Source organism: Tympanuchus pallidicinctus, unplaced genomic scaffold (assembly GCF_026119805.1).
Source record: "Tympanuchus pallidicinctus isolate F22 unplaced genomic scaffold, pur_lepc_1.0 scaffold22, whole genome shotgun sequence".
Classification (NCBI taxonomy): Eukaryota; Metazoa; Chordata; class Aves; order Galliformes; family Phasianidae; genus Tympanuchus; species Tympanuchus pallidicinctus.
Window position 1 is genome coordinate 38792735 of NW_026294739.1, and position 20586 is coordinate 38813320.

Here is a 20586-nt window from a genome sequence, read left to right on the forward strand (position 1 = left end):
AATAAGGGTACATCGCTGTGCTGTCTCTCATCAAGGAGCTTTCTCCCTTCGACGTAGAAGTTACAGAATTGTACCAAACTGCTCGAGATCCTTATGACCAAGTATGGCATGAGCTGCCATGGCACCCAGCTGTGGCTTTCTCCTTTATCCTCACACACCAACCCAGGCTGCAGCACTTCAGAAGCACCAGTGCTGGGCTACCTGTGCTCCTGCACCACAGAACCACTCCAAGCAGCTTCAGAAGGCCCCAGTCCAGTTAAGAGCAGGGCTATCTGCCCTGCGTGCTGGAGAAAACCACACACACCAAACCAACAAAGAAAAAGCCTTCAATGATCAGCTTAAGCAGAGAGGGCAGCATTCAAAAAGTCATCAAAAGTCATTTCCTCCAAAGGTAGGATTCACTGCATCAATTCAAAACTCTATTACTCCAAACACCATTCCTCCATGCCTGGGTCCTGGATATATTTAAAGCAATCTGACTGATTTGCTATTTACTGCTTTGGTGTTACATTGTGGCAAATGAGTTCTTTCTGAAAGAAAGCTTTATTGCTATTTTGAAGTAAATTTTTTAAGCAACACTTGGGGTGAATGTAAATATGCAATGAACTGATTTGTGCCCAGTTAATTCAGTTGTCCCTGCCAAGATGGCTTTTTTCTTTGGATCTATTTGCATTTGATACGGTGACAGTTTGACCTTTACGATCCAGAATTGCAGCTTTCTTAGAGTTACTCACATCTATCAAGAACCAGCAAAGCAACATTAAAAGGCAGTCTTCAATGCTTTCCTAAAATTACGTTTTCCTTCCTAATTCAAGGAGGAAAAAGCTACATCATTGGTATTTCTTCCTAAGTCATAATATTGGACTGCATGCTATAATTGTAATTACCTCATTATCAAATAATATCTTGCTGATAAGCTACTAACCTGTAAGATTTTTCTTCATCAGAAAATGATGTGAAAACGCCTCACATGAAGGCAGATGCAGGTTTTTTGTTGTTACTCAAATGGAGAACAAGCTGTATGAACTCAGTGAGACAGAATGGAGAAAGTGCCAACTCTACTGCAACGGGACAAAGGCAAAGCCAACAGCTGACCTGAGGAAAAGAGAAAGGGGCACAAGAGAGAACCTCAGGCAGAGGTGTCTTTAATGGAATGGTAAGGAGCATCACAGTGTAAGGTCACTCAGACCGTGATCTCAACAGGCTCAGTGAGAACGCTTCATGCAGCATGCCACTGAGAGTCGGTGCGCGGGATGCAAAGCTAAACATGAGTAATCCTTTGCAGAACTGGGGCCATATTTAGTTAACCTTTTGTGGGTAAAAAGAAATCTCCAGGTTGTTTTCTAAGACTCTATTAAGTCCTTCTGTTTTTTAATAGGAATGAGGATTTTGTTTCATTTTTACCACTCAGTATTTACACGGGTGAAAGGGAAACAAAATATTAACCCAATCCAATCTTTTGAGAATCAAAATCCCAAGCAGCACGTGAGAAATGCAGAGGAACACAAACAAAAGGAAAGGTCTTTTCTACCAAGCCTTGCACACACTTAAATCCATGTTAAGAGTCGAACCATTATCAGACTAAAACAATAAAAAAATACATTTCTCGCATGTAGAACACTTTGAAGAACAAGTTGCCTTCAAATTTCTGTCACTGACGACAAGTCAATGATAACATTAGGAAGTCAGGATCACAGAGATGCCAGAAAAATTAGTCAGAATGTATCATGCTGCCAGGTCAATCTACTGCCCCAAAACTAAGAGTGAGATCTGGACAGCAGAGAAAAGGAGAAACCCGAGCCACGTTTTTAGGATAAGAGCCCAACAGAAAGAGGGTGATTTTTAATTTATTTTTCAAAGGAGTTGCAAGCTTTTGGTTTCTGACAAAAAAAAAAAAAAAGGCTGGGGGGAGCTTGGTGAGAGAAAGAAAGAAAGAAAGCCATTCCTGCAGAGTAATAAATCCTGAGGCTTAAAAGAAATGTGCACTTCACCTCAGCTGGCCACCCTGGAGCAAAGCAGCTCCCCCAGGGACAATTCCGAGCTGTCCTCACACCCATAAGGCAGTTCATCACAGCCAGACTTCAGTTTTTCAGCAGTTTCCTAATCACAGTGATTTCACATCTTGGATATGCAGAATCCCCAGATATAAAATATATAACTATATATTACTATATATATATATATATATATATACCAGTGCTGTAAGGGTCTGTTCCCTGAAAGGAGAGAGGCAAAACAGGCTGCACAAGGTGACTGCAGACTAAGGAGCCACAACTATCCAAAAATGGGCAGTTTCACCCGGACACGTGGTGTCCCTGCTGTCAACAGCACTGACCAAAAGCAATAAACTTAGTTCTTAGTTAAAAAAAACTCTGCAAAAATGTGACAAAATAGCAACAAAATGGCACACTGCAGTAGGGTAAGAAACAGGACACTTCACCAAAACTCTGAATCTATCCTTGCGAGGCCCCACCTGCACTATGGACCCCCAGTGCAAGAAGGGGGAGCTGCTGGAGCAGGACTGGAGGTGGCCACAAAGATGATCAAAGAGCTGGAGAACCTCTCCTATGAAGAAAGGTTGAGGGAGCTTGATCCTGTAGAAGGCTCCAGGAAGGCAGCCTTCCAGTATTTGAGGGAAGCTCACAAGTAGGAGTGGGACCGACCTGTTACATGGGCAAATAGCGATAGGACAAGGGAATGTCTATAAACTAAGAGAGGAAATTTAGGTGTGGTGATAAGAAATTCTTCCTCAGAGGGCAGTGAGGTGCTGGCACAGGCTGCCCAAAGACGTGTGGATGCCCCATCCCTGCAGGTATTCAAGGCCAGGTTGGATGAGGTCCTGGGCAGCCTCATCTAGTGACTGCCAACCCTGCCCGTGGCACAGGGTTGGAAATGGGTAACCTTTAAGGTTCCTTCCAACCTAAGCCATCATATAATTCTTTCTGCATGATCCAGCCACACACCTTCAGAAAGAGCAGTCACTGTGAGCTATCTCTGATGCTAAGGTGGGAGAGCCCAAGGACTCTTCTCAGGAGCCTGGCTGACCAACAGTGCACAGATGACAGGAAATATCACATGGTCTAAACATCCTTTGCCAGTCCAATCACCAGTTGGGTTACAGAGGTTCAGTAAGGGCAAGTCTGGATGCCAGGTCAACTCTATGCCAACAGGAGATTTAACTTCTACAGAAGGATTCTGCCAGGGAGGAGGTGAGGCCAAATTCACCCCCTATTTCTGACTTGCACTAAACAAAGCAGCTAGTGCACGCTTACCTCAAAATCCCCATTCTTCTATGGGAAACGACATAGGATTTTATGGCAGATATCTCACCTCAGCAAAATGGATGGCTGCATTAGCCCTCACTACCGCGCTCCGTGTCACACACTCACGTTGGAAAAGTTATTCAGCAGCTTTCTGACAAGGGGCTCTGAAGAGCAATGTGTGATCTGAGGCAAGCTGAGCTGTTCTCGCCACAGAGGTATCAAGTCCCCCGTCAGTCAGTGCTCAGCACACCAGCACCCAGCCTGTCAGCTACGATTTGCACATCTCCTTCAAGCAAACCGTCCTCAAAAAATAAACACTGCTACACACAGTGCGATTCGAGCCACGGCACCTACTTGCACTCAGCTTATTCCCCAGTCCCCTGCCACACATTCACTGGACTTGAACGCAGCGTGGCAGAAGGAGCACACATGAACAACTATGCAGAAGGTGACTGCATGCACGCTGCCTACAGGGACGATCAACACTGCACACAGCAAGTCTGTAACTCAAGAACTCCGTCCTCTTTCTCTGCTCAGACAGTGAGCAGGACACTGTTTCTCTAGATTTACTTATTCAAAATTACTTTCTTTTGCAAAAGACTGTTCTGCAGGTGGCGTATACATGGATCAAAAGCAGGCATGTGTGGAACAGCCCAACACAATACGCGGCAGTGTGTTTGTACAAGCTTCTCTCCTGGTCGAAGGAAGAAAGAGGTGAAGTCAGAACTCTGCTGTGGAAACCACAGTAGATAAAGCATCTCTAAATGAATCTCATCTTCTGAATCTGGAGTTCTTAAGGCAGAGGTGAAACTGCCTGAGTGACTTGTCACTCCTTGGACAACTCAGTGGCACTTAAATTTCAGTTCCTTGCTACCTTTACAACAACACAGTAAGCATGCACAGACATAGCTCTACTGAGAGCAATGACACCTTCCTGGTCTGTTTAACATAAAATTCCCTATTCAGAATATACGTATAAACACAATGCCAATGACCAAAAAGCATTTAATGATACGTGACTCACAAATCTATTCCATGCATCAGTTAAAATCCAAGTAGGAATAAGGCTTCACGCAGTACATACCACGTAGGAAATAGGCATGTATTGATATTAAAAACACTGGAACACCCAACTGCAGCGGGTGAGAGCTCGGCTGCACGCGGAAGCCAGGAGTTGGCCTTCTGAACATAACTACACAGGCATGAATGGGATACCTGCCTCCTCCCAGCACCCACTCAACCAGTCCTGCTCAAAAAGCCTGCAACTGAACTCTGCACCTCAAAATTATTGCCAGCAATGTCAGTAAGACACTAAAGAGTTTACTGAAACTAAGCAGCATACCCGCTCTCATTTGTTTTGTCATTCTCAGATCTCTTCTTAAATTACTCAGTATTTCTTCTGTTATTCACATTTGGCAACGGTACTATCCTGAATGAAAGCAATCTACTATTTGTTTCAACTTTGCACAGCTATATCAAGATAATTTCTCTTAGATATTTGAAGAAATGTTATTTTCCCAGATACTGAACATGCTCAACTATCTATCTGGGAGCAAAGATAAGAAGGTATCTCAGTAAGTCAGCTATTCTAGTCTTTCCTGCTACATGGAGAAAAAAAAAAAAAGCTGTGTACCTTATAAATGGCAAAATGGAGTGCAAAGACTGAGTTCAAAAGTGAAATGTTCCCAAAATCCAGTAGGTATCTGTAACAGCAGGTTTCACTTAAAGTGGATATCACTTTACTGGTTTTAGCAAACTTCAAAGTAAGTGTCCTAATGCTACTCATTTGGTACGTCTGTTTTACATCAGTCACAATTCTGTAGCACCGTTTCACTTCTGCCTGATACTTATCATAAATTTTTGTAACTCGAAAGCACACTTAGTATATGGATTAAATTAAGAAAGGTTTTACAAAGCAGGATGATAGCAGACATTTATGTTATTAACTCACTTTTTTACATATCTGCTGATATGTTGTTAGTTCATGTTAAAATACGGTATGGTAATCCACACCACATCCATAAGTAAGATAAATATGTTTAACTGAAGTAGAATCAGAAATCAAGTTAATGGGGCTCAGTTGCAACTAACTGAAATGTAGATTTTTTTTTTCAAATAATACTATTACATTTTAATCCATTGTAGCATCTTAATTCAATGAAAAATTACTAATTTTAATAAAACCAAGTCCATGCTGATAGTGAAATCTCATACCTACAAAAAGTTAGTCTCCTGGGAACACAAACTGGGAGTGATACATTGAATAATGAAAAGGTGTTACCCCAAATGGAAACGTCACACAATCTGCCTGCAAGTGGAGGGGCTGGGATGATTTCACAGCCTCTCGGTCTTCCTCTGTTTGAGGAGCAAGACAACCTGCAACACCGGTGTCTGCAAGGCAACTTAAGGGAGTTTCACACAGCCCTGTGGCCACAGTCAGTAAGCACTAAAGCTTCTCTGTTCCTTTAGAAAAAGCCAGCTCCAGAAGAAATGCTGTGGGTCCGTGCTTTCTGCAAGAGGTAAGCTACAGATGGACAGTGGGTACCAGCCCCGGTTCTCAGTTACAACTTGCTCAGCTCACTTCCAAAATCAACACAGAAGCAGGTGAGATCAGCGGAGGTACGTTTTGCTCAATTTCCTACACCTTTGATACAATCTGAATAGGATATTCATTGCTGTCATTCAATTTTTTCCCGAAGCAGCTTCTCTTTGTAACCTGGAGATCTTTTTTCCAACAAGCTCCCTAAACACAGACTTAAACATACACTGCAATTATAATAACAATCTATTGTCAAGCCTGTCATTTTGCTAGAAATACTTAATTCTGCATGGGCCAGCTGTCCTACTTCCAGCCTCTCAAGCTCGTGCACATAGCACACGCAGTTGCAGTCACCGATCAGGAGGATCAGGAGGAGTCATTTGCAGAAGGGAAGGTGGAACTCCTATTCGTGATCCCAGGAGCAAATGACTCCAGGTACATTGCCAAGGTAAAATTATTCCTTAAAGCTGTAATACCAGCCAACCACTGAAGCTTATTTTAGAAGCATTTTATTAATACAACAGTATGAAAAAGAAAGGTTGAGCACCATTAAGAGGGAAAATTGCAGGAGGCACGCACACGTTTGAGCAGCAGGAATGAAACTCTTGCTTTCTGTCCAACACACGAGCAGCACTGCATCATCACACAAAGCCTTTACAACAGTGGCTCTGCACCCACAGACCTGGGCACAGGGCCCCCGCAGGCAGCAAGGACAGCGGCTGCCGCATTCCCTGCCTGCACATGGGGAAGGCCAGAAGACCTCCTTGCAGAGGTCCTAAGTGCTGTCACTTTTCCTCTGCAGTATGGACGGTAACTGTGACTTCATCTCTGCCTTCAAAAAGCTAAGATCCTTCAGGTATCTACTGCTGCTGTTTCCCTTTAGTCCTCTGCCATTCCTACTGGCAGTGGCTGATGGAATAGGAATGGGAAGCATAGCTCAGCACGATCACACAGATTCTTACGGTAGAAAGTGAGATGGTGCAGAGGATTTGGTGTTAAGCCAAGCTGAATTTTCTTCAAATAGACTGTGAGCCGTCAGCACAGAGTCAGTGAGATGTTGAAGAGAGCTGCAGGCGGTTGTTTGGGTGCCTTCTGTGCAATTTGGCTTAGCTCTTAGTTATGTATCTGAGTGTCCTGCATAAAAGCAGGAGCTGTAATTACTCCTCTGTCCTCCTCCCAGTATGTGCAGCTATGGCATTAAACCTGTCAGGCTTCGACACATTCACAAGTCATAGCTGCCCCCACCGAGGAGGAATAATGATTTACAGCAATTTTGAGATTATACAACAGTTATTTAGTCATTTTATAGTACAAACGACTACTTTAGTAAGCTTACAGATAAGTTATTAGTGAGGTAGATAACTCCTTTGAAACAGTAATTTAATTACTCCCTCCCTTGAAAATATACAAAATCTAGCACACATAAAAGGAGCCATCTCATGCACTAACTTGTCCAACACTTATAAAGATGTACAGAGACATGAAAAGATGCTGCTGGAATATGTATAACCACTGAGTTCCAGAATAATAGCAGTCAAAAAGATAAGATATCAAGGATCTTCGCAGTCATTAAATGCTGCCAGAGGCCACATTAAAAAAAAAAAAAAAAAAGTTACTTTTCTCTCGACTGTATCAGTATGTTGACTTGCATTCTCACTGTATGCTTTTCAGGGCCAGAATCATCTGGTTTGGATGCATGCTGCTCCACATGCCAGGCCTCTCACCCATAGCTAATGCTCCTAGATAAGTTACTGAAATAAAAAAATACTACAAACGAAAAAGGAATCAATTGCAAGTTTTATCCTCTTTTCTTAAAGTACATTCATACCACCACCTTCAGCAGACAAGTAGGTCTGAACCACCAAGTCAGGGCCCTAAAGTCTGCAGCTGCAGCAGCAGGGGCTGAGCACACACACCACCCACTGCTCAGTGGCTCTGCAGAGTGCACAGACAGCATGAGCAGAACCCAGAGTGGGTGCATCCACACGACGGGTCAGTTCAACACTCATGGGCTCCTTTTCCAGCTACCCTTTGAGGTACTCTGCAATCTTTGTTTGGAATGATGTCTTTCTGTCCCACACCAAGTGGAAGAGCCACAAGAAAAGCTGGGGAAAGGAGGATGCTCAAGGCAGAAATTGCTCACCTTAGGTGGAAGTTTAATTCAAAGGGTGAAGAAAACAGCCTTTAAAGGCAGGAAAAGAAATCATCCAGCTCTCAAGGTTTGTTCCAGCATAGTATTCATATTGCTACACAAGTAGGCAAACCTTTTTTTTCCCTCCAGATAAGAGCATTATTTCCAATCTGTATTAAAATCCAGTACCAATGCCAGATTTATTTTTTTGGTAGGCTGGTTTAGAAAGAACATGAATGCCATCACTGCAGTAATTCCACCGCCCCTTCCCCCCCCAAAAAAAACCACCCACAACATAGCTGAATTGCTCAGACAGAACTGCATAGATAATCCCGTGTAACATAAAACACAGTTTAAGCAGGCGACCCCAGAAGGCTGTGCTCCTGTGCTACGTGCACCACGTAACAATTTCCTGGCTCAGACACCACTTCTGGTGCCCACATGTTCCATCCCAGCCACCCACACCGAGCTGCTCATTGTTTAGGGCTGCTTACGTGCGTAATCCGTGACACACACATTACACCAGCAACAGAGAACATGCACCAACTGCACAAATACTTATCAATCAATAGAAGAGCAGCCCATCAAAATACTGCTATTCTCTGAAACGAGGAAGCCAGACAGCTGGAGGCAGGTATATGTTCCTCTAAAGGAAAATGTGTGCCACAGTAAGCATCCATTCCTATTAAGTACGAATGCCAGCATTAATGACTACGTAAGAATTTGGATAACACACACATCTGTATAAGTGTTATTTTGAAGATAGGAAATATAGTTCAGCAATAAGTCTCGAATATACAGTCTGAATGAAACGAGCAGCAAAGTCATCCATCACCCCATGCGAGCACATGGCACACCCATACACAAAGCTCTTCTCACTGCCATTTTGCTGCCTCACACTTTGCAAACTTTATTTTTGTTCTTAGACTCTGTACCCAGCAGTAACCAGGAGCCCTGAAGGACTTAGGTGACAGCTTGAAGCAATACAAACCACTGTGTCCTCATGAGGGTGGTCCCTGTGTTCAGTTCTGCCTTCATCATTGCACCAATACACAAAGACTCGCACTGACTTCCAAGACAAGTGCACCCAGACTCCAGCAAGACTCCGAATTCAGCATGTCAAGGACTTGGCCAGGTATTCCCATTACCTCCCTTCACCAACTCTGTCCCATTTCAGCCAAGCCTTGACTCATGGCTCAGCCACACCACACAGCAGGGAAAGCAAGAACTTTCACTGCTTTGCTCAAACAAGGTAACTGCCCAGAAGTCAATAACTTTATCGCTGGAGATATTGTTGCTAATTGTCTCAGGGGCCCCATAAACTTAAATGGCTCTCCAGATAAGGATCGGCAGACTTCCACGTGACACGGAACTCAGAGAGAAGCACCTCGGGAACGTGAGTCAATCACACGTACACAGGGAAGAGGAAGAGCAGTTACTGGAAGAAAGCATAGCACAGCTCTTCTTTAAGCTTTCATATTTCAAGTTTATGGCAGAGAAACACAGAGCTTACACTACTCATTTTGACACAGGGCCTTCATCTGCCACAGAGACAGATCTCCATCTGCTAATACCTTGTGAGTTTAGTTACTTTAGTATTACTTCAAAAAAATTCTCTGCAAATGTTTTGTCAACATCTCTGGATGCTACATTTGACATCATGTAAAAACAAACAAAGGCAGGAAGATAAGAAAATAACCTTAACAGTTACAAAATAATTGAATTTGGCCAAGAACTCTGGACTTGTTCAAAGAACAAATACTGCATTTTTCAGGTGAACTGTACATACAACTTGTACAGATTTGTAGTTTCCACAACTGCAAAAACTGACTTACACATTACAGTGAAACAGAGAGACTGGGTCGATCAGTGGAAGCTGAAAGTGTGGTATGTGTTTGAGGGTTTGTTGCTGTTTTGGGTTTTTTTTTTGAAAACTCAGGGAAGACAGTTCACTGCCTGTGTAATAGTTCCTCCCAAGGTAATTTGCTACGATGCTAAAAATGGCCCCAGAATATCAGAGGCGAGATTCTATTTTATGATAAAACTAAAAAGCGTATAAATTATGGTTGGCAAAATAACCAAGGATAACACTAATTTATGTAAATACACACTCCACAATACAAAGAAATATTCATTTTTGAGGAGCATATAATAAGATTAAAAATCCACTGATTAAAGCAAATAGCCTTTTTAACGCATTTTGGGTTAGATGGAGAACGCTTCTAACACGAAACAGCATTTTGCTAAATTCAAAATATAAATAAAAGAAAATTAAAGAATTAATTAGAAACAACAAGATGTATTTCTCATCACAGCCAAGAATACAAATCAGATAAGATAAAAAGGAATTTTATATCAAGTATTGTCTATCACCCACCTCATCTGCCTGTGTGATCGCAACTTCTGGGATTCTGCTGCTTCTGTCATCTTTTCATCTCCACGCCGAGCTTCTTCTGTTCCTCCACGAACTGAGGGATCCGAGGAACCACAGCCCAGCACTTCACCAACACGCTCCTCATCTTCTGGAAAGTCAACGCTGACTGAAGTCTCAAAGTCTTCTACAAAGGCTGACAGGGACTCTTTGTTAGCGCCGCACGCACTGTCATAGGTTACCTGCGCTTCGTCAAAGGTCTGGTGTCTCAGGATGACAAACTTTGTTCCCTACTGAACAAAGAAGAGACAAGACATAAAGGGCCTTTCAATAGGACACTGACTTCTTTAGCTTTGCCGTGAACTCTGTTTGATACATAAGGGATCCTAAGCATGTATGATGCCGGAGACTATCGAGTTTCAAAGCTTTTACAGCGCCTTTCTCAGGGAAAGGATGCTGCAAACCAAAATTACTACAGCAACATTCATCCATTTCCGTAGAGAAATCCTTTACAGAAAGGTAAAAAAGAAACCTGCACGCACTCCGTATCGAACAAACAAGTCTCAGCAAGAGGAAGCAGTCTTTGAACACGCTCACAACCACCACAAGAGCGGGAAGAGCTCCCAGGCCAGGCTCTGCAGGCATCTCTCCCAGCACAACGCCTGGTGTGCTGCTGCTCACAGGCCGGCTGTGTGGGCCATGGGGAACTGAGCCGGGCTGCTCAGCAGGGCTGCTGGGGGTGCTGGCACAACAACTAAGCCCACCTTATCAGCACCGTGCTTATCTACACAACGCAACGCATCATGCATCCAGGTGACTGCACTGCTGAACTCCTTCCTTTCCTAAATATTGGTCTCCCTCTAAATTCCAGGCTTCAGCATGGGCAAACTCTCACCCCAAACACGTGCCATACATCTTTGCATCCTGAAACTATTTATTGCTGCGCTTTTTTTAATGCAATCCAAAGGTGCGTGCTGTGCAGCCCTGCAATCTAACATTTATTATAAATAGAAATTATTTCATTACAATTGTTACTCTAATTGTTTCTGCTTCTGGCCTTTAAATAAAATAACATGACATTCTGTTTAGAAAAATTGGCAGAGCATGACTTCCCAAAAGTAATGCAGCAGGAAAGGGAAACAGCCTGTGTTGCAATGATGTAATGTTGATTCCCATACAAAGTACGGCTGTCAGGATTTACAGAAAAGACAAGAATGACCACGGAAGAGGCTGAAGCTTTACTAAATAAAGCTGTGTAGCAAATTTACATTGGCCAGTCATACACCCCAGTAAAGTCACGGTGATCACTGTGCAGTCAAAGACCAACATTTCAATCTGCATTTGTGAGAAGTCCAGATCTTTGGGATCAGCAGGCTTACTTCAAATACACCCAAACCATACGCTAAGGCAGCTTCACCACAGTGCAGCGAGTTCCCTCCTCAACAGCAAAGGAACAGCACATTTGCTGTGTGTGCTCCTGTACGTGCGCTGGACCCCAGGCCCAGCATTGTGCTTACAGGTCAGAAAGCAGCTGCACCGATTAGAACCTGAGCACCAGGTACTGATCTGCTGTGTGCTTTCACAGTATGGCTGGCCATGAAAACATGTCTCAACCGCAGAACCAGCACACACTCAAAGGGCGCCCATTGAGCACTTCGTCACGATGCTGCAGCCACCCAACGAGCACTGCTGAGCAGCTAACAGGAGCCTCCTCACAGGAGGATGCCCTGCGGCACCACGATGCACGGCAGCGATGCAGCTGCAGCACAGCGAGCTGAGCAGTACGTCAACAACTGGCTTTGGCTACTTTGCTGATGCAGCAAACTCACGGCTGGCAAACTGCTGGCTGCAGAGGGTCTCCTCCAGCTCTGCAGCCACAGTGTTGAGTTGCAGCAGTGAGGAAGGGCTGCTCTGAAGGCAAAGCTTTCTGAGGAACTGGGGACAAATTGGTATGGATTGCTCTCCTCACTCTCGAGTATTTGAAAGGTGGATAAGGAAAGGAAACATTGATCAGAATTGTGCTATGCTTGGCTCTTTAAAGAAACATCCTGGCCTCACACAGAAAATTAGGTAAGAGCTATAGCTTTACACTTGGCTGTAACTATGGAACAAAGCGGTAAGGGCAGCATCAGGGATACTTCAGTGGATAATGCATCAATTTTCCCTGCGCCAGAATCCCAGACCCTCTTTTTTTGTACTTCCAGAGCCTAAAAACACAGAACACAAAGTGCTCCTGTGCCTGAGTCACACCTAGCATCGTGCATCTTATTGGCCACCATCCCAGACAGAAGCATCTTCACATGGAAAGCCCTCTTTTCTTCTAAGCACCCACTCAAAACCTTCCTACCCCACCAGCCAGTAACTCCATGCTGTCGGAGCTCCTCCTGGGAAGCACCGCACACCCCACGCCTTACCACACAGGCTGCTGTCAGCCGCATCCCAGGCTGGTGTGAACACACGGCGCTGTATGATGTACTGTGACTCCCATCACGTAACCTGCTCCGACGGGCGAGCTCCCACTAATACTGGTGGATCATATGCCCTTACATCCCTGCAACGACTCCATTTGCTGTCAGTTGTGTAATGTGGGCAACTTTGTTACCAGCCAAGCGGAAACGACAGTGGAGGGAAATTCTGCACAGGGAGTGTGACACGGCGCTGGAGAAGGAAGCATTAAATGAGAGTGAGAGGTTATAAGTCTGACAGAAACCTGATCTGTGTTCCCTAATTATGGAGGCTCACTTCCACAAAACTGACACAAATGTTAAGCCAAATTAAATGTTGTCTAATTAACTATCATACACAAGGCTTCAAAGCAGAATGTCTACATGTTATTTAGCCAAGTAACCGAACCTCCAGCAGCCGCCCAGCACACAGGCAGCCGCTGCGCCCACCCCATCCCGCGCCCACAGCAGCACCCACAGCAGCACCCATGGGAAACAGCTCCGTCTCTGCAGATGCTCAGTTTCGGGAGCTGGGCAGTGAGCTGGTGGATTCTCAGAGCCCTTCTGTCCTCCAGGACCGGGTGGTGAAGGGCTCTGGTTCGTGCCCCAGAGGGAACAGCTGCGGCCGCTGCTTCCCATACAAATCCCTTCTTATCCCATCTTAGCTTTCTAAAACATGGATTTGTTTGTTTAGGAAGAGCCATGTTAAAACGCAACAGCCAAAGCACTGGAAAATTGATGAGTGAGAACTGGGGAAGAACTACGTCCAGGAGCAGCTTAATGGCTAACACAGCCCATACACAGCACAAACAGAGCCCTACTGTTTATGTGCTCTCGGAGCATGGTAGAAAGGAGAGTGGAAAGGAAAATGGGGCAAGAAGTGTGAACAAAGCCCTTTATTAACGTAATTCCCCCTAATTGTTTTACAACTGTTAAATGGTATGAAAGGCTCTGCTATTATTACCAGCTGTAGTCTCCCTCTCCCTACCCACTCTAAGCTTCCACACACTCAAGTTACTCAAAAACAAATTGAACAGAACGCTCAGTGCAAAGCCAAGCTGTCAAGGCCCTCCTTTTTTGCTTACCCTCTATGCACCCCAAGCACAAACACATCCCTGCAAGGGCCAATCTTGCCCCGTTAGCTCTTGCAACCAGTCCGTCACGGCTGGGTCAAGCTTACAAGAAGCATTTTCTCAAACACCACGTCACAAAATTCCTGGGACCTCATCCACGAGAGGAGGGTCTTCCCACCTTGCTGCGCCCAACACTCCATCAGCAGCAAGCAAAGGCACGCAGGCATGCACTGCTAGCAATGAGGGAGCTCATCAGCCAACTGCACAAGGCACAGCTCACCTTCCCATCCAGTAGGTTCAAAGTAACTTCCAGCGTTCATTGGAAAAGCTGCTTGAACTAAGCACTGCCAACAGCACAGCGGTGAGGTGACAAGAAGCTGCAGGGACTCTTCATTCTCTTATGCCACCCAAACAGTTATCGTCTTACTGCAGGGAATAATGGAGTTAAAGTGGAAACTGCAGGTCTGAGCACCTTTGTAGGTGGCAGCTCTCCATTTCTCAACAGGTGCTTAGCCAGAAGCACAGCAAAATTAAAAGAAAAACTATCTTTTTCTAATAGGTATTGAGTGGAATGGAACAGAAGAAAGGAACAGCCACCAGCATGGGGGTGAGAAAACCAATGGAGAAACGGACAGCAGAGAAAGGAAAACAGGGAACCTGCTTCAGAACCAGGCCAGCAGTTTGCCTCGCTTACAGCCCCGAGACTTCCAAGTCCAACACAGGTGAACTTTTTGCTGGTACTCAGCTGTGAACACGACCCGACTCGTCCAACAGAACCATTAAAACAATAGAAGCCCTTCTGCAAGGAACCGAGCGCAGCCCGTTTGCGCTGGCCCTGCCATGGGACCCCCTGCTCTGCCACCCTCCGCTCACTCTGACCTAAGGAAGCTCTCTCAGGTTGCCTCATGCATTTTTCTCCTCTGAACACTGCCAGCACTCATGAGAGCCTCATATTTTTCAGTGCATAGACTTCATTTCTTTTTGTATTTTAGAGAAACACACCCTAATGCTCCTGCTAAAAGATATGAGTATTCTCAATTTATAATAGCACTGAAGCTTTCTTTGACTTAACCTTGCCATAGACAACAGCCTGCTAATCTGTGCATTTGCTGTTCCTGCACAAATGAAGCTCAGCTCTCCTTTTTTACCCTCAGCACAGATTTAACAGCAATCTCCGGCGCTCAAAGAAGTTTACAACATTTCTACTACAAACTTATTTCATTCTGCAATTACCAAATAACATAATTGTTCTAATTATATATAAAGCTTTACTGTAAATTAAGATTAAACTGGGCTGTTGAAATAAATGCTAATATATTTAATTGTGGGATGAATTATCTTGGCTTCCTTGCCATTCCTCAATAGCAAGGCTTCCAGACAAGCATGACTGAACAACACCCCCACACACATCCACCCAGGTGCACTGTGCAGCAAGCACAAGCAGCACCGAGCTCCAAGCAGAGGGCACAGTGTCCCTGTGTTGCTTGTCTTTTTTGGTGGGCAGCTACCTGCCTCCATGAGAAAGCCCACGTTCTTCGTTTCAATGCTTAAGATGGAGCTGACAAGCGCTCTCTTCTGAGACACTGCTGGTGGAGGTCAGGAGATCCTCCTGGAAGCACAGACCGAGGGACTGGAAGAGGGCAGGCTGTCACATTCTGCGCTGCTGAAGATGGGAAGTCACAGCCCCGGCACAGCACAGGGCAACAAGAGACAGACACCAAGGAGCTTTCTGCCTCCACTCTGCCTTGCCCACATCTGCACGGGATTGCCCACTGCAGCATTCATCTCGTCCTTGCTGAATCTGAATTCTGATCAAAGTTAAGCAGAGAAGCTAAGATGCATCTGCCAAGAAGTAACCATCAAACCGCTTTTCCCACCCCCTGGCCTCCAATTTGATCCCAAGCCTCCACCACTGCAACAGCAGCCTGCGTTTGCCAGCTCCTGATCTATGCTGTTAGCTTATTTAGTATATGTTAAAGGTAGGTACGGTAAATTTGATTTGCAACCCGTCACGTCTCATTTGCGTGATGAAGCCATTGCAATAAAATGCTTCTGACATATTACAGTGGCCTATGACATGATGCCAATGGGAAATGACATGCCCCACCATGCTGAATATGATAGCATTTCTCTGAAGGACCCATATCTCCTAACAGTTACACATTTGTCCAGAAAACATAGGAAGAATAAACACAGATTAAAACACCTTCTCTCTCAGCACCTTCCTCAGTGCCCTTCAAGACCAGCCCGGAGCTCAGCAGGTAGTGCCAAGGTGCTTCCAGATGCAGAGAAGTTTTTTTGCATATCTTTGTAAAAATGCACCATTAGTTAAGTGTTGAAATGTTTCTATTTTGTACATGTATTGCATCTGTTCTCCCTGTATCACTGTGACAGCATCCATAACACTGCAGCAGAGGAGGCCGTGCTGTCGGATAGCACAGCAGCTCCAGGCCTGCAGCACAAAGGAGCACAGCAGCCCCAGAGAAGCCGTGCCCCGGCCGCAGGGCTGGGCATGAATCAACACCAGGGCGTCATGAGTGTGCAGCAGTTCCTGTTAAAAGACCCGAGTACACTTTATAAGCATTAATGAATTAACTGTCCAGCACTCCTGCTAAAGGGAAACACTATCCTTCTTGTACGGGCTGGAACTCTGGGCAGAAAGAGGTTAAGTGATTTGTACAGGGTCACAAAATAAATCTGTGTAAGCTGGAGCAAAACTCATGTATTCTGTCTCCAAGTCGCGAGCTTTAGCGTGAGCCCATTCTTCATCCACCTCAGTCACGCGGGGGCCGGTGCCAGGATCACCAGATAACTGAGACACTGCAGCTCTCACACATGCAGCCTCCACCTCCTTCTAATTCCTCGTACTTCAGAAATACTCACATTTTTACACACTTTCTTCCACAATGAAGTTTTATCAGCCGGAGAACTTGCAGCAAGGTCAAAGTAATCATGTGTGGTAACCTGCAGAGCCTGGTCAGAGCTCCTGAAGGCCAGGCCAGTGAGGATCCCCCAACAACTGGAGAAAGCCCTGGAAAGCAGCCTGGTCTGCTCACCCCCGTGCACCTGCAGGACCTGAGCATGGGGATGAGCAAGCGGCGCTCGCTGCCCAGCGGATCCTGGGAAAAAGCAAACCCTGACACTGAAAAATATTTTGTTCCTCTCGCCAGCGCTTGTGATGAGATTAAATTAATTAAAGAAAATTTTAGATTGAATACCCAGGGCGAGAAACCAACTTCCTGATATTCAGATGTATTAAGCAATGTAATCTCCCAAAGGAAGCGGTGGAACCCATATTGCTCAGAGCACTTAAAGCCAGACAGGACTGAACAATTAGTTCCCTTGTCCAAACTGAGACAGACAATCTCTCACCTGTGAATGGGCGCTCTTCCAGCAGACAAGCTCCGTCTTTAGCAAGAGCAGTTCTTCCCCCTGTGCTCTCACAGACATGACTGGGCAGGTGCAGCCCGGGGAAGGCAGTGCTGCTGCCAGTGCCCTGCGGCCCCCATGTGGGAGTGGGACGCAGTCCACCATGCCAAGAGAAAGGAAGGACACCCACAAGAGGGTTCCGAAACAAGCATCTTGCACTGGTAGTGCCCTGCTCACTGCTGTGCGAACACACCAGCTACGCAGGGTTGTGCAAAGTCTCACTCTTTCTCTGCACTTCCAGCACCATGCAGAAATGCAGACCGAGGGTACTACACACACCTGTTTTTGACTGCCTCAGATAAGCATGCTCTGCAGGGTTGTCCCACCTCAGCCCTGGCACCCAGCTGTAGGGCACTGCACCCAGCCACCTGCTTTGCCAGGCGAGCTGCTCTACATAGGGTCCGGCTGCCTCCTCTCCACCTCAGCACCCAGAACACTGCCAAGCACTGCAGAACAAAGCCCTGAAGTTCCTTTGCATCCTCACACATCTCCCTGGAGCTGAAGCTCCATCTCACACCCGCTGATCACCAGCAGAGCAGCCACACCTGAGGCTGGGGGAACACAGAAGCAGCCCAGCTGGGGACCTCTCCACCCACTCCTGCACACCTGGAGGCTGCCATGAGCGCAGAGCAGCAGGCTGGCCCACAAACACCCACCAACAGCCCTTTCTTCCCCCCAAATCAAACTAACTAATCAAAAAACAAACCTGCATGGCTTCAGTAGCACAGGTAGGCCAGTGACAAAAGCCTACTTGCATGCACAGCCCTCTTTCAGTTCAGAGGCATCAGGTCTATTTAATTTTCTTAATTCAGGTTGGCGGTGTGATTTCAGCTATTTCCAAGCATAGCAACAAATGTGCAAAGTTTCTGTCTTCCAAGTGAACCAAGTCGCTTTGCTATAATGCATCTGATGGGTCAAAGTCCTCCTAAATCACGCTCATCGTAAAGCGATACTGCCATCACATAAATTTCAGCCTTTTAGTGCAGGCCTTTCATCAACTCATAATGCTGTCCATGCCTCAAATGCTAGACACTTCAGAAAGCCTAATTGTAAGCTCAGGCTATGAAATGCTCATTTTTCTCTTCAAAACTATTTTTATCACAATTTCTTGTTGCCCTATGGTGTATATTGATTTTATATATTATATAGCAAGAGAGATAATTGCGCGCAAAGAGCTGCTTGCCATTTAAGAGAAAGGAAAATAAATAAATCTATTTGGTGACGGCATGAGACAAGCTGAGAGAATACATTTCAATCTCGCTAGAATAATACACACCAGTTGCAGACCTTGCTGTAATCACAGCAATTACAAAAGTAGACGCTAGATTACAAAATTACATCACGCAACTTCACAAGCTTCCTGGGGACCCCGTACATTTGTCTGAACTATATTCTAGCCTTCATTCTTCATCTGCAGTAAATCTGAAGGTGGGTGTCCCCTTTGTCAGTGTATCATGAAAACTGTACCAGGTGGCTAATCCTCCTTAGGGAACTTGAACCTTGGCAAAGTATCTACCAGAGCCTGAACAGATGCTTAGGCACTCATTAACCAATTCATTTCATCGTCACACACGCTACGCCAGTGTAACATTAAGAGCCTAACCACCCTTCCTCCCCACTCCCAAAACGGGGAGCTGAGACTGAAAAACAGCCCTTCATTTGTTCAATATGGCCTGGTTTGTAATGCAAGTTTAAGTTTTCCAACTGTCTGGAAACATGCAGATCAGCAACGCGGCACAGCATGAACCCAATTTCAGAGTTTTCAGAACAGTGGGATGCAATTTTTGAATGTATTTTTGTGGTCCGGCTTCCCTATTTATAATAAAACAAGTAGCAGTAGGAAGCCCCTCTCTCCACGGGTCCAGTTCTGTAACCACAGTTAGATGAGTTGTCATCCTTATTGTATTGACAGACTCATTGCTGTAACATCATGCCCTGCTGCAGAATCAGGCCCTAAAGACCACAGAGAGCTTGAGGAGGACTTGAACCTTCACTTTGCCCTTCAATGGCACAGTGGGTTTAACGACATTAGCAGATACCCATGGACTCGGGATCTGGCTTCAGTTGAGTAGGAGAAAATAAAACAGGAAGGAATCACACAGAACATAACCCCAAGCAGAAATTCAGGAGATCTATCATACTGCAAGTGCGTGAATTCCTGGGCGCGTTCGGCTGGTTTCAGGGACAGCATCAGGACACCGAGCGACCTTGGGCTGAAGCTCATCTCTTTCAGCTTTTGTCTTAATGTAGAGGTTGGTGGCAGGGTAGGCTGCGGCATGTCCCAAAGAGAGGACTGCAGCAGAAAAGGGCACCGAGTCCTCAACTGGACAGGTGAGGAACGGGAAAGGCCAGGGCCTGCCTCTGTGTTTTACAGCACTGGGACAAAAAACGGAAACACCCCAACCCAAAATCCCCGTGACCCCGGCCGTACCTCAGCACCCCACGGCCAGCAGGAGTCTATGTGCAGCCGAGCCTCGTGCAGCATCGCCTGCCGCTTACCTGAGAGCCCCTGCGGAGCAGCCCCAAGCGCTGAGGTACATCTCCGAGAAAACCCGCAGCCACAGCCCAAACCGGGCCGAAGATGAGTTCCACACAAGGTAAAGCCGGCCCCAGCCGCCCCGTCCTCCACACGGAGGAGCCGCACCGCGCGGCTACACAGGGCGGCCACGTCGTGCGCAGGGCGGGGCCGCCATGTCGTACCGTGCGCAGGGCTGGCCGGCCACGTGACGCCGTTCCCGCCCGGCCGGGTGTCACGGCGGCCCCAGCAGCGGCGCGCGGTGCCGGCACGCGGCTCACGCAGCCAGCGCGTGCCGAGCGGGAACGAAGCTCGTCTGCAAACGGCGCGGCAGCAATTCCAGCCGATGGCGCGTTCTGAGGAAACACAGCCTCAGCTACGCTGACGAGCTGCGCCATGTCCAAAGACCGCTTTTTTTTTTTTTTTCATTCGAGAAACACAGGTGGCTTCGAACTGCCCTCCTTCCCCTCCACCCTGAGAAGAAAAAAGCAGAGAACTGGAGCCGCGTGCTTTATTCATGCTTCGCACCGCGTGCCTCAGAACAAAGGCAGCTCGGAGCCGTGCCCAGCCCCGCACTCCGTGCCCAGCCAACCCTCGGTCCCTCAGCGATCCAGCAGCACCGCTCCTCGCAGCCAACGCCCGACCTCTCACAGCTCGCTGCTGCTGCTTAGAACTAATTGAAGTCAAACAAACGAGGCTCGGCTCCCGCTCCGCCCTGCCCACCGCTGACCCCGCTGCGGGGCAACGCGGCCCCTCTCCAGCCCGGCTGTGTGACATTTGCCCAGCCGCTTGTCCTGCGAGCGATCAGGAGCCCAAACGCG

The 20586-nt window shown here is 46.4% G+C and overlaps 1 long non-coding RNA gene across 6 annotated transcripts in view; it reads right to left on the reverse strand.

The window, feature by feature from the left end:
- The window catches only part of LOC128081819 (uncharacterized), a 228209-nt gene extending 208227 nt beyond the window's left edge, over positions 1-19982 (reverse strand). For all 6 annotated transcript variants that reach the window (XR_008207416.1, XR_008207411.1, XR_008207414.1 and 3 more), the window contains exons 1-2: positions 19750-19982; positions 10311-10597 (exon numbers count right to left, since the gene is read on the reverse strand). This is a non-coding gene — a long non-coding RNA (uncharacterized LOC128081819). The remainder of the gene's footprint in view (positions 1-10310; positions 10598-19749) is intronic.
- Between the last annotated feature and the right edge of the window lie 604 nt (positions 19983-20586).